The following is a 12,205-nucleotide window of genomic DNA, read 5'->3' as shown; positions in this document are numbered from 1 at the left end:
CCAAAAAACGCACAATTTTTTACTTTTTTTACACTTTTACATTTTTAACTTCTTCGCTTGGGAACCATCGGAGCCGATCCGGGTCTTAACGCGCCGTATGGGTCTGGGACAACAACCCATTTCCCCCAGGGGGCCAGGTGAGTCAGAATACCTCGGTCAATGGGAGGGGGAGCGAGCGAGAACACCTTGGTGAATGGCAGACCAGGCGAGCCAGAACACCTCGGTTAAGGGTAGGCCAGGTGAGCCAGAACACCTTGATTAATGGTTGGCGAAGTCAGCCAGAACACAATGGTCAATGGGGTAAGCCAAAACATCTTGGTTTATGGTAGATAAGGTTGGTAGAGTGATTTTTTTCCCCCCTTCTTTTCCCCTCCTGTCACGTCTTGTCATCCTGTATCTCGTTCATAGAATCTTTAACCCCCCCCCCAACCGAAGTATGGTGAGTTATAATGTAATAACGTTGTGCTGTATGTCTGCCCACGCGTGTTATAACAGTGGTCAGGTTGGAGTGAGAAAATGCAATCATTATTCAAGGGCAAGGTGGTGGGAAGTGTTGTGCAAATGATGACCATTGGTAACGGAGGTGATGGCGAACTCCTTGTGAACATCAAACAACCTCCATTCTACAATGAAGAAATCTTACCTGTATCCTTGAAGCATTTCTTGCCCCCTGCAGGTGAGGATGTTGTGTTGTTTACTTGGTGGTGTTTCGGGGTTTTTTTTAAGCTTTTGTGATTGGGTGACGCCTAATTGGTTCTCATATTTAAAATACAACCAAAGTATCGTGTTTTGAGAAACGTCGAAGTTGGAGATGTCCGATGCAGTTTGTTACACCGGCGGGGTTACACCGACCTACCCGCCAGGTACCACTCACCACGTGAGGTCGAGCTCCACACTCACCTGAAATACATCGATTTGGCAGGTATCCGCCGTTTCATCTCAAACTTCGTCATTGCAGAATCCAAAGAGGAACAAAAACTTTTACTTGTGGGACAGGTGAGGAAATCGATGGGAGGTCGTGATGTTGAGTGGTGAGGCCTGTTTACTCCTCTATATCCGGTGAGCGGCAGATTCACGTCGTTTTCAAATACTTTCACACGTCGAAGCAAAGTGTCAATGTCTGCTGCGGGTTAGGCCTCAGGTGAACAGGAGTCACCGTGCGATAGGTACCTGTTATCCGAGGGTCGTCGGTCCTCCGAGGGTCGTCGCCAGGTTGCTGTGGCACTCGGGTACCAACTTGTCAATTCGGTTCGGTCCCTGAGGAGTCGCACACAGGACACCGCAACATCAGCCGACTTGTGTTGTCTGAGTTTATTTGTTCCACTGGACCATCAGACTCCTCGGAATGGGTCAAGATCTCCACAACACCCTCCAAAAACGAGAAAGGTAAAACAGATCATCGAAGGCTCATCCAGGAGCTTGTACATAAATGTCATGGAGGGCACACACACTGAGGTCGACATCGCTGCACTTTCACATGAAGCACAAGGACATCAGCAGACATTGGACAAATTCCTGTGATGTATGAGCTTTGAACCAGGGTTCAGATGTGAACACTTTGTTGACGACGTGATCTGAGTAGCCAATGGGAGCTGAGGAAGAGCAGGAAAGGTTGGGGGTGGGGGGAGTTGAAAATGACCGAGTCTCTCAAATAGACTTTTTGGTGAATCTGGAGTGGGAATCGAACACACTGGTTCAAACATTGAGTCATTCAGCTTAATGGGAATTCTCAACAAGTTTCTTGGATTATGAGAACAACAGTCGTCAAACACCTTTTGGTTCTGCCTTTCGATGTTTCGACACATGATGAAGCATTCCTTGAGGAACTTCGAATCCATTTTTTTCCATTTGTTTTCAATCTGGGAATCAAGGTCCTCCTCCTCCTCTGACTACTCCTCCTCCTCATTCTACTCCTCAATCTACACTTCCTCCTCAATTTACACCTCACCCTCCTCAATCTACTCGTTCCCCCCCCTCCATCTACACCTCACTCTCCTCAATCTACCCCTCCCATTCCTCAATCTACACCTAACCTTCCTCAATCTACCCTTCCCCCTCCTCAATCTACCACCCCCTCCTCATTGTACACCTCCCCTCCTCAATGTAACCTGTTCAATCTACACCTCCCCCTCCTCAATCTACTCGTTCCCTTCCTCAATCTACTCCTCCCCCTCCTCCTCCTCCTTCCTCCACCTGCCGTATTTTCAGATATTCCCTTTCCCATTTTTTATCCTTGAAGGTTGAAGACATCTCCGTCTGTTCCAAGACAAACGGTTTTTCGACGCGGACAGTGGATCCCACCGCCTGCCCAACTGGACGCGCTCTCACGGTCCAAAGTTACCATCCGCCATGTTCACCTGCTTTCCAGTTTCTTCATACACAAGGTACGCAACACCTGCCCTTTTTATTCCTCTTATTATCCTGTGCTTATGGGATATATTTAATTGAATGACCGTTTATCCCTCGAAAAATTTCCTTCTGATGAAAAAGACATTTGTAAAATTAATTAAATCGATTTTAAGAGCAAAACACTGTTAAGGGGGGGGACTCTTTATTGTCTTGACCAGGAGACATCAGGTGGGCCTACTGCTGAATGTGGCTCGTCCTGAGGACAGCAGATTTGAAGGTCAAGATCGAGGGAGAAGGACAAACAATGGGTGCGGGGAGGAAAGGGGGGCAGGAGAGGACGCATGCGGTGGACAAGATAGATACAGAAGAAAGAAACAGAAAACTGGAAAATTATAAGGAGGAGGGATTTGGGAGGGGAGGGGAGGGGTTAACGAGGACCATGGTTTGGGATCTATGAGTGTGGATGAACAGTGTAGATGTTTTAGGGTTCACTGTCCACATAACAGGGGTACGAGTGAAAATTTCATGAGTTGTAGAGGCGTTTTTAATCCGTCTGTGGCGGCCATTTTTGCTAACATAATGAAGCACCTCTCTGAATCGCTTTCTCCGTTTGCCAAGCTGCTCGGTGAGCTGCTTGCCAACGGAACACATCCCTTGAGGCTGAGGGTATGAACTGATGGAGGAGAGGAAGAGGGTAGCTTGTTGAGAAATGAGTCCCAGACACTGTCCATGTCCAGAATGAAGATATGGTGGACAAGTCAGTGATATAGAGGTGGTGGACCAATCCGCCTGATTCAACTGCCGGTCATGGTGGCTCGATTTCTGAAGACCACCAGGGAGACGGACCAGTTTTAAGAGCACATGAGCTGAGGAGCCAAGCGGAGCAGAGGAAGAACAGGAGATGCAAGAGGGAAACGTTGACATGATCACACGAGGAGAGCGGCAGCTAGTTAATATCAACTGATGAGGAAGACAAAATAACAGCAAACATCCAACCCAGCTGACCAACCAAGCTGAAGACCCTGTTGTCTGTTTAGCGCTGGCAGGCACGATCATTTGCTCTTCATGAATTTATCTCGACCCCAAGGCTGTCTGTTGTTGTCTGCATGTCGTGGATGGTTGGGGAGAAGAGGAAGCACAGAAGATGATGATGTATGTTGGTGATGAGCTAACCTGCTACGTCAAAGGTGAGTGTGAAATCAAGCGAAATAGTTTATCTTGGCCTCTGTGGATCAACCCTTTAAACCCAATCAACAGGTTCACCAGCCGCTATTCAAATCTCCATATACCTGGACGGCCGGTTTACCAGCCACGATTCAAACCTCCATATACCTGGACGGCCGGTTTACCAGCCACGATTCAAACCTCCATATACCTGGACGGCCGGTTTACCAGCCACGATTCAAACCTCCATATACCTGGACGGCCGGTTTACCAGCCACGATTCAAACCTCCATATACCTGGACGGCCGGTTCACCAGCCACGATTCAAACCTCCATATACCTGGACGGCCGGTTTACCAGCCACGATTCAAACCTCCATATACCTGGACGGCCGGTTTACCATCCACGATTCAAACCTCCATATACCTGGACGGCCGGTTCACCAGCCACGATTCAAATATCCATATACCTGGACGGCCGGTTTACCAGCCACGATTCAAACCTCCAGACACCTGGACGGCCGGTTTACCAGCCACGATTCAAACCTCCATATACCTGGACGGCCGGTTTACCAGCCACGATTCAAACCTCCATATACCTGGACGGCCGGTTTACCAGCCACGATTCAAACCTCCATATACCTGGACGGCCGGTTCACCAGCCACGATTCAAACCTCCATATACCTGGACGGCCGGTTTACCAGCCACGATTCAAACCTCCATATACCTGGACGGCCGGTTTACCAGCCACGATTCAAACCTCCATATACCTGGACGGCCGGTTTACCAGCCACGATTCAAACCTCCATATACCTGGACGGCCGGTTTACCAGCCACGATTCAAACCTCCATATACCTGGACGGCCGCTTCACCAGCCACGATTCAAACCTCCATATACCTGGGCGGCCGGTTCACCAGTCACTATTGAAACCTCCATATACCTGGGCGGCCGGTTTACCAGCCACGATTCAAACCTCCATATACCTGGGCGGCCGGTTTACCAGCCACGATTCAAACCTCCATACACCTGGGCGGCCGGTTTACCAGTCACTATTGAAACCTCCATATACCTGGGCGGCCCTATTTTTCTCCAGGGAGCCCTGGGTGTGGTGCTGAAAGTCCTCAGGGTTCAAAGGGTTAAAACGAAAACCTTGTTATTAAAGGAGTTAAACATTCTGTTCATTTCAGTTTGCAAATGACCAAACTGTTGGGATGATCCACACTCAAAACTGAAGTCACCACCAACAGGTATATCTGGCCAGCAGGTAAGGATCATGTCCAACGTTTCGACCACCGGGTGAGCATTACCTGCTGGGGCACCTGATCTAATCGGTGGTCCCTTGAGTTTTGAATCATATTAATTTTATAAAATCGGTTTCTCTAATTGGCCAAAACAACAGCGGCCATATTAATGTCGATTCCTCGTCGTTTCTCTTCCAGCGACACCTCACAAAGTCCCCATGAAGCATTCCCATTATCCCTGGAACCTCCTTGTTACCTCCACCACCAAAGGTGCACTGAGGTTATGTTTTCAGCCCCGTTTGTTTGTATCTGAGCAGGATATCTCAAAAAGTTATGGACGGATTCAGACGAAGCTTGGTGGACAGATCGCCCGCGTGACGAGGACAAATCGATTTGATTTTGGTGAAGATCCGAATCCGGATTCGACAATTTTTTGTAATTTTTAAAGTGATGCTTCATCATGATCGATCGGGCCAAAATCTGTGCATCACACGGTCCAGTATCTCAAAAAGTTGTGGACGGATTATGACAAAACTTGCTGGATGAGTTGCTTCGGTGACAAGAACAAGGCGATTCGATTTTGGTTCAAATCCGGATCCAGATCCGGCCGATCAGTGGATTCAAAACGTGAACTCTTCAACCTGGCCTATTTGTTTTAGTTGTTGTTGTTGTTGTGGTGGTTGTTGTTGATTGGTTCCGAGCAAGCTCGAAGCATGGAGAAAGCTTATCGATCTCCCAGGAGCGAGCGAGAGATCCCTCACATCTAAGATCTTGTTGTTGGTGTTGTTGCACACCATGTCTGAGCTTGTGGAAGAGCGAGGTGTCTTACAGGACAGAAGGCAACACACTGACAGTTCAGTTGCAGTCGGACAAAATGTGGTGGACACAACAGGAAGGTACATGGAGAATAGACAGCCGGGGGAGCACAGACGAGATGTAATGGTGAGGATTCGGAACAAGGGGGGAGGGGGGGGCAGTCGGGCAGAGGAGGGGAAATCCACAACGGTTAGACAAGACAAATGCGGAACACTGTCCTCAGCTTTGGAGGTCGTTCTGTCGGAGCAGAAACATGTCCGAACCCACGGAACATCGGTTTTTACAACAACCATCAATCGGTTCGTTCACCGACTCGTCTTGGGAAGATTTCACCACCAACTCGAAGGTTGTTGCTTACCTCCACCACCCAGGACCCACCACACCTCACCCCAACGACGCGTTGAGTCACGTCCTGTGCCTCTGGATTCCATATTCCCACCCACACTCGTGTGTGTGGGTATGCGTGTGGGTGTGGGTGTGTGTGGATACAGAATGCAGAAAGACCAATGGAGAAAGGCTCGGAACCAGCCAATCGGTGATGACAACCCCGGCACACCTGTCGGCCCGCTTACTCTGACAGAGGGCTTGCGATGTTCTGCAGTGAGCTTTCGGCACAATGCTTGGGTTCGAGTCCGGGTTGACCGTGTCAACGACGATGGGAAAGTTCGGGTGAGTTCTTCTCTTCCTCAAAAGGAAACCGATCACCCTCGTCGGGGGCACACGGATCCCGTGTTGGCTTCGGCGGTTACTCGTGATCGGTGATCCTCTGGATGAAGGGCTCTGGTTCCCACACCATCATCAGGACCGAGTGATTGTTTCAAACGTGATTTGCCTCCTCGACGCTCATCTTCGGGCATTTTCACCTCGTCTTTAAAAAGTGACGTTGACATCTTCAAGGCTTGATCAATCGGGGGCGGAAGCTTTTGTGCACAGCCAATCAATGCCGTGATTCTATACTTCGTGAAACGAAACTACCGAACGCGCCTAGGGGGGGGGGAGGGGTGTTGCGTGTTGGAGTCCCAATATACTCGGATGAGCAACAACTTGCAATCCGACGCCATTTTGTTTCCATCAAGCGCAGTGCAGCAAACCTGCGCCATTGTTGTTGGCTTCGAATGAAGCTGTCTTTTTGTTGGCGCCTCGAGGGGACATTGTTTTGGTGATTTTTTACCTTCGCAAACTTCGTTTGACGAAGGTATTGTATTGACCCCTGTGTATTTATTTATTTATTGGTAAATATGTGTGCGGGCAACATTGCGCAAAAACTGCTGGACCGATTTGCATGAAATTTTCAGAGATGATGTGCAGTTACACACGGACGCCAGGCGAAGCTTTTGGGAGCGATCGGATCAAAGGTCAAGGTCAAGGTCACAAAAAGGTCAAAATCGTTTTTTTGCGATTAAAGTGTCAATTTTGTTCCGATTTACATCAAATGAAGTCCAAAATGTTCAGTATTCAAATCCCGATCCACTGATATAGCGTATGGTATAGTGTTTGCAACCCTAATTAGTCTGTGGAAGTCAAAGGTCAAGGGGGTCACCAAAATGGAGTTTTTGATTGGGAAGCGTTGTGGACAACATTACACAAAAACCACTTCGCAGATTGTCATGAAATTTTGTGGATGTGTTTGGCATCACGAGAGGACAAATCGATTAGATTTTGGGAGCGATCGGATCAAAGGTTAAGGTCAAGGTCACAAAAAGGTCAAAATCGTTTTTTCGCGATTAAATTGTCAATTTTGTTTTGATTTACAGCAAATTAACTCCAAAATGTTCAAAATTAAATTCCCCATCCTCTAATATGACACATGGTATAGTACTTTTGTCACCCAAGGCAGCGGTTGGGGGTCAAAGGTCAAGGGGTCACACAAATTCACATTTATATCGGAAAGCATTGTGGACAACTTAACGCAAAAAAAGACAAAACGCAGAGAGGCTTTAATTGTTTTGGATTTGTTTGGCATCATGAAAGGACAAATCCATTAGATTTTGGGAGCGATCGGATCAAAGGTCAAGGTCACAAAAAGGTCAACATCGTTTTTTCATGATGAAAACGGTTAATATGTTTCCGATTTACATCAAATTAACTCCAAATTGTTCAGTGTTCAATTCCCCATCTTCTGAAATGACACATGGTAGAGTACTATTGTCACCCTAGGTAGCGGTTGTGGGTCAAAGGTCATGGGGGTCACGAAATGCATATGTGTATTGAGATGCGTTGTGGACAACTTAATACAAAGGTAATAATAATAGGCGGATCGGCTGATATTTTTGTGACATGTTTGACATCATAAGAGGACAAATCGATTCGATTTTGGAAGCGATTGGATCAAAAGTCAAGGTCACAACAAGGTCAAACTCATTTTTTCGTGATAACAGTTTCAAATTTGTTCCCATTTACATCAAATCAACGCCAAATGTTCATTATTCAATTCACCACCCTCTAATATGACACATGTACAATTCTGTCACCCAAGGGAGTGGTTGGGGTGGGGGGGGTGAGGTTGCTATAACACTGTCACTTCTGCTGTCGTTTACATCGACTTAACGCCTAAATATTCGGTATTAAATTTTAAATCCCCGGAAGTGGCAAAGGTCAACGAGGTCACTTTTATTGAACGTCAATGGCTGCAAAGGAGACAACTGTACATGAACATCAGGCACTAAATCATGTTGTAAATATGCTTCATATTTTTGGTGTCGGATTAATCCCTAAGATATCTATTTGATGCTGAAATCTTCGTAATCATATATTATTTTGGTATTGTTTGCACTCTGATGACGTGTTAAATTACACATTGCATTCACAATATGATTACGTCACCCTTGCGTGGGGTTTTCCTGCTGATGTCATCTAAATCATCAAATCTACTGTTCTCATTACATAACCTTGCGTGGGTTTTACCCGCTGCTGACGTCATCTGCATAGCATTTACGGGACAACGAATCACCTAAAATTGTCATAATCGTAATAGTTCTAATAACAAAATCCTTTCACAAAATCCGGATCATGGACTTTAAATTTGCGAAATTCCCGAGCAGATTTAGTGGAATTTTAGTTCCTCATTTCACTCTCATGCCATGTTCAAACTAGTGGCTGCGGCGAAGGTACGCGCTCTACGAGTGCCCGTTCTAGTTTTTTTTTTTTTTCATTCTTCCAACCCGTCGGATTAAGCAAACAATCGGAAAGGTTTGATTTAACCTTTAAACATTCCCTTTCTTTCTTGGTGATTTTATGTATTTGGAATTTTAAAAAAAGTTTTTTTTAATGACTACGTTCTGCCGTCAGTTGTTTCACCTGTCGATGGAGCTCCGAGCAGGTGCTCAATCGTGGCCGAGCTCAGAAGGTGTATAAGCAGGTGCTTGAAGCCTGACTTGGATTTTTGTTCGTTAAAAGCAGTGCATGATGTACGTACGGTGGAAATATATCGTCTTTTTAAGAGATTTTGTGTGTTTAGTGTTTCTAAGCAATAACCATAATGATGTACTTCCAGCTTTGAGACACTTGCTTAAAAACCAAGATGGCGGCGAGTGAGCTATGCAAGATGGCGGCGAATGAGCAATGCAAGATGGCGGCGAGTGAGCTATGCAAGATGGCGGATGCAAGACATTGGTTATCAATTATTACACGTCGTCGGCAACAAAAAAAAAATGATCATTTTTGGTAAATGACCACAAAACTTCAAAGTCTTTCAATAATACCTTCAAGGTGCAGCAACAAAGTGACACCTGTAGGGCTCATTGAAATCACAAAAAGTCACAGTTTCCGAATATAAACGGTGTCATCAAAGTAACTCAATGTTCAGATCACCGACTCCCAGACTACTGATACACCTTCAAGACTCCTTCGACCATTATACCTCCTTTAGTCCCCGTTAGACCCATTACTCGTGTTGGAACATACCCTTTAGACCCCTCGAGATCTTTGAAGATCTTATAAGACCCCTTGACCCTTTCAAGTTGAGACCCCTCGTCGACATTTACACCAAGCTGTCGACCCTTTAAACACACACACCGCACAAACATCAAAAGAGTCTTCTTGCAAGATCCAGCTCACCCCAGCATCCAGCAAAACGGTCCTCACCCAGAGGGTGGGTACTCCGCCAGTTTAATGATAAACACATTCATCATATCCACCCAAATAACTCGGTACACTTATCATGGAACTGAGAAGGAGACGAACACAGAGTTCAGAGGAAATGAATCTCACCATCAGGAATAAAACGATCCAAGGCATCTTGTGGTCTCTTGTTTGGTTCTTCACTTGTTCAGGTTCTGGAGAGGAAAGTGAATTCAGTAAAACGGAGAGAGTGTCCATTTATAACTTTATGTCACAAATCACTGGTTCATTTTATAAAAATTATATTATCACAACTCAGGGATGTTCATAACGACGATTAGTTTTCTTCCTCAATCAAAGTTCTGTTGATATCATTGATGAGATGATTAGACCGAAATCAACGTTCTCCCAGACATTGAACACCAATGAGCACTGGGAAGCACAAGTCGCTCTTTCGGAGGAACGACCATGACGAACTGTTTGTCCGGCGGGCTGCGAAAGCCATGGCAGCGATTGCGGTTTCGTCGTTTGAAAATACTGAATCATGTCTTCTCGTACGGAAGATGTTGTCCAGCTACGACTGCGCGACATCGTAGTTTCTGTGAAGTTGTGAAGACATGCTGCTTCGACTCCACCAACAATGGGTGGAATCCCTCAATCTCAGAGATGAGATCAGACTTGTCCCTCTGAACACATCTCGGGCATGGGCCGGTGTCTGTCTCACACCTTCCCTTCTTGATGGTGTGGAAAGCAAGGCCCTCAAAATGATGGGATCTCACACGACGAAGCTGAGTGTCTCGGCCTGTTACTCTTCCATCGTAGGCAGGTGAGGAGCCTCTCAGAATTCTACCACCTCCTTTTTTGGTCGTGCACTCTGTAAGGGGCACGCCTGATGGCCTCTGTCTCCAAGGGGCACGCCTGAGGACCTCTCTCTGCAAGGAGCACACTTCAGTGCCTCTGTCTCCAAGGGGCACGCCTGAGGACCTCTCTCTGCAAGGAGCACACTTCAGTGCCTCTGTCTACAAGGGGCACGCCTGAGGACCTCTCTCTGCAAGGGGCACGCATTATGGCCTCTGTCTCCAAAGAGCATGCCTGAGGACCTCTCTCTGCAAGGAGCACGCTTGAGTGCCTCTGTCTGCAAGGAGCACACTTGAGGACCTCTCTCTGCAAGGGGCACGCATTATGGCCTCTGTCTCCAAAGAGCATGCCTGAGGACCTCTCTCTGCAAGGAGCATGCTTGAGTGCCTCTGTCTGCAAGGAGCACACTTGAGGACCTCTGTCTACAAGGAGCACACTTGAGGACCTCTGTCTACAAGGGGCACGCCTGAGGACCTCTCTCTGCAAGGAGCACACTTGAGTGCCTCTGTCTGCAAGGGGAACGCTTGAGGGCCTCTGTCCACAAGGGGCATGCATGATGGCCTGTGTCTGCAAGGAGCATGCCTGAGGGCCTCTGTCTGCAGGGAGCACTTTGGGGTTGTCCAACCTGGCACATGGGGAAAACAATGTTCCTTCAGGAGAGTTCCTGCATTTACCTGTTGGTGTTTCACATTGAAATTGGAATGTCCTGCCACCAGGTATTTGTTTTACATTAAAGTGTCCTTGCATACTTGATGGGGAGTGGAGTGAAAGAAAAGCCACCTGGTAACGATGCAAGGTGTACCTTGTCAAGGTGAGAAATGATGACCACTGCCCTGTTTAACCTTAGTTTTGGGGGATTGTTTTTACCCCATGCGTGGAGTGTAAAGTGGGGTGAAGCAATTGGCTCACTTTACCAGTGTACTCCAGAAGAGAAGAAAGCGCTCCAGCCACAGTGTGGACAAAGGAGCCGACGACCCAGGGGAGGACGAATTTCCAGACAGAGATGGTCACATTGTGCAAGTCCACACTTCGACTTCTTCTGACTGTCGTGATGAAGTTCGCTCGCCTGAAATGCAAATGTGGTGAATCCGTTCTCAAGTTACAGCACAACAAACAGACGAACACAAAGATCCTTTCATGATATCGATTTTTACATTTTTACATGAAGAGGAATTTTTGAGGTCACGTGCATCCATCCATCCATCTTGCAGTCCATTGGGAGTCGCCTTGGCTTTCGGACACAATCCTGGACGGGTCGCCACTCCGACGCAGGCCACCAGCAAGCCGGCACTCATTTTGCCGACCTCAGAAGGATGACAGGCAGAGTCAACCCCACCTGGTATTAATTGAACAGCCAAGTGGGATTTGAACTCAGGATCCAAGGAACCCGAACCATGAAGCCGACACCAGGCGTACGTGCCTCCTCCCCTCCGTGAAGCACCGTGTCACATCAGTCCTCATGTACGTACACCTCCCCTCCGTGAATGGAGAGAATACAGCGCAGAGAGAAAGAGGGACATTCTGCCACTTTTGCTTACGTAATAAATCGACGGTGTCGTGTTTTATAAGGTTTTTAAGAGAAAATAAATAAGAAATTAACTTTCACCCTTTAAAAATCGTTCGAATTAATTATTTAAATATCAGCTGCTTTTTCTCACCTGTTTTTCAAGTGGAGTGATCTGCTTTGTGATGCTTTATAAGGTGGTGTATAATCAG

The 12,205-nt window shown here is 47.0% G+C and overlaps 1 protein-coding gene and 1 long non-coding RNA gene across 23 annotated transcripts in view; one reads left to right on the top strand and one right to left on the bottom strand.

Moving 5' to 3' along the window:
- LOC147006409 (F-box/LRR-repeat protein 4-like) overlaps window positions 1–10,147 on the top strand; it is a 58,378-nt gene extending 48,231 nt beyond the window's left edge. For 20 of the 22 annotated variants that reach the window (XM_085868885.1, XM_085868884.1, XM_085868883.1 and 17 more), the window contains 3 exons: window positions 496–676; window positions 2,240–2,384; window positions 9,066–10,147. The gene's annotated coding sequence lies outside the window, so the exon portion shown is untranslated. Of the gene's footprint in view, window positions 1–495; window positions 677–2,239; window positions 2,385–8,860; window positions 8,980–9,065 lie in introns of all 22 variants that reach the window. The other 2 variants (XM_085868866.1, XM_085868880.1) reach the window with 2 other exon arrangements.
- LOC147006408 (uncharacterized) lies at window positions 9,705–11,952 on the bottom strand. The gene is made up of 3 exons (XR_015054858.1): window positions 11,644–11,952; window positions 11,404–11,555; window positions 9,705–9,846 (listed from the first exon to the last, which is right to left on the bottom strand). It is a non-coding gene; the product is annotated as an uncharacterized LOC147006408 (long non-coding RNA).
- Between the last annotated feature and the right edge of the window lie 253 nt (window positions 11,953–12,205).

Source organism: Eptatretus burgeri, unplaced genomic scaffold, assembly GCF_056783735.1.
Source record: "Eptatretus burgeri isolate ZD-2024b unplaced genomic scaffold, Ebu_testis_v1 Ebu_testis_scaffold_3179, whole genome shotgun sequence".
NCBI classification, from domain to species: domain Eukaryota; kingdom Metazoa; phylum Chordata; class Myxini; order Myxiniformes; family Myxinidae; genus Eptatretus; species Eptatretus burgeri.
Note: the sequence above shows the minus strand (reverse complement) of the source record. Positions and strands in the feature narration are given on the sequence as shown.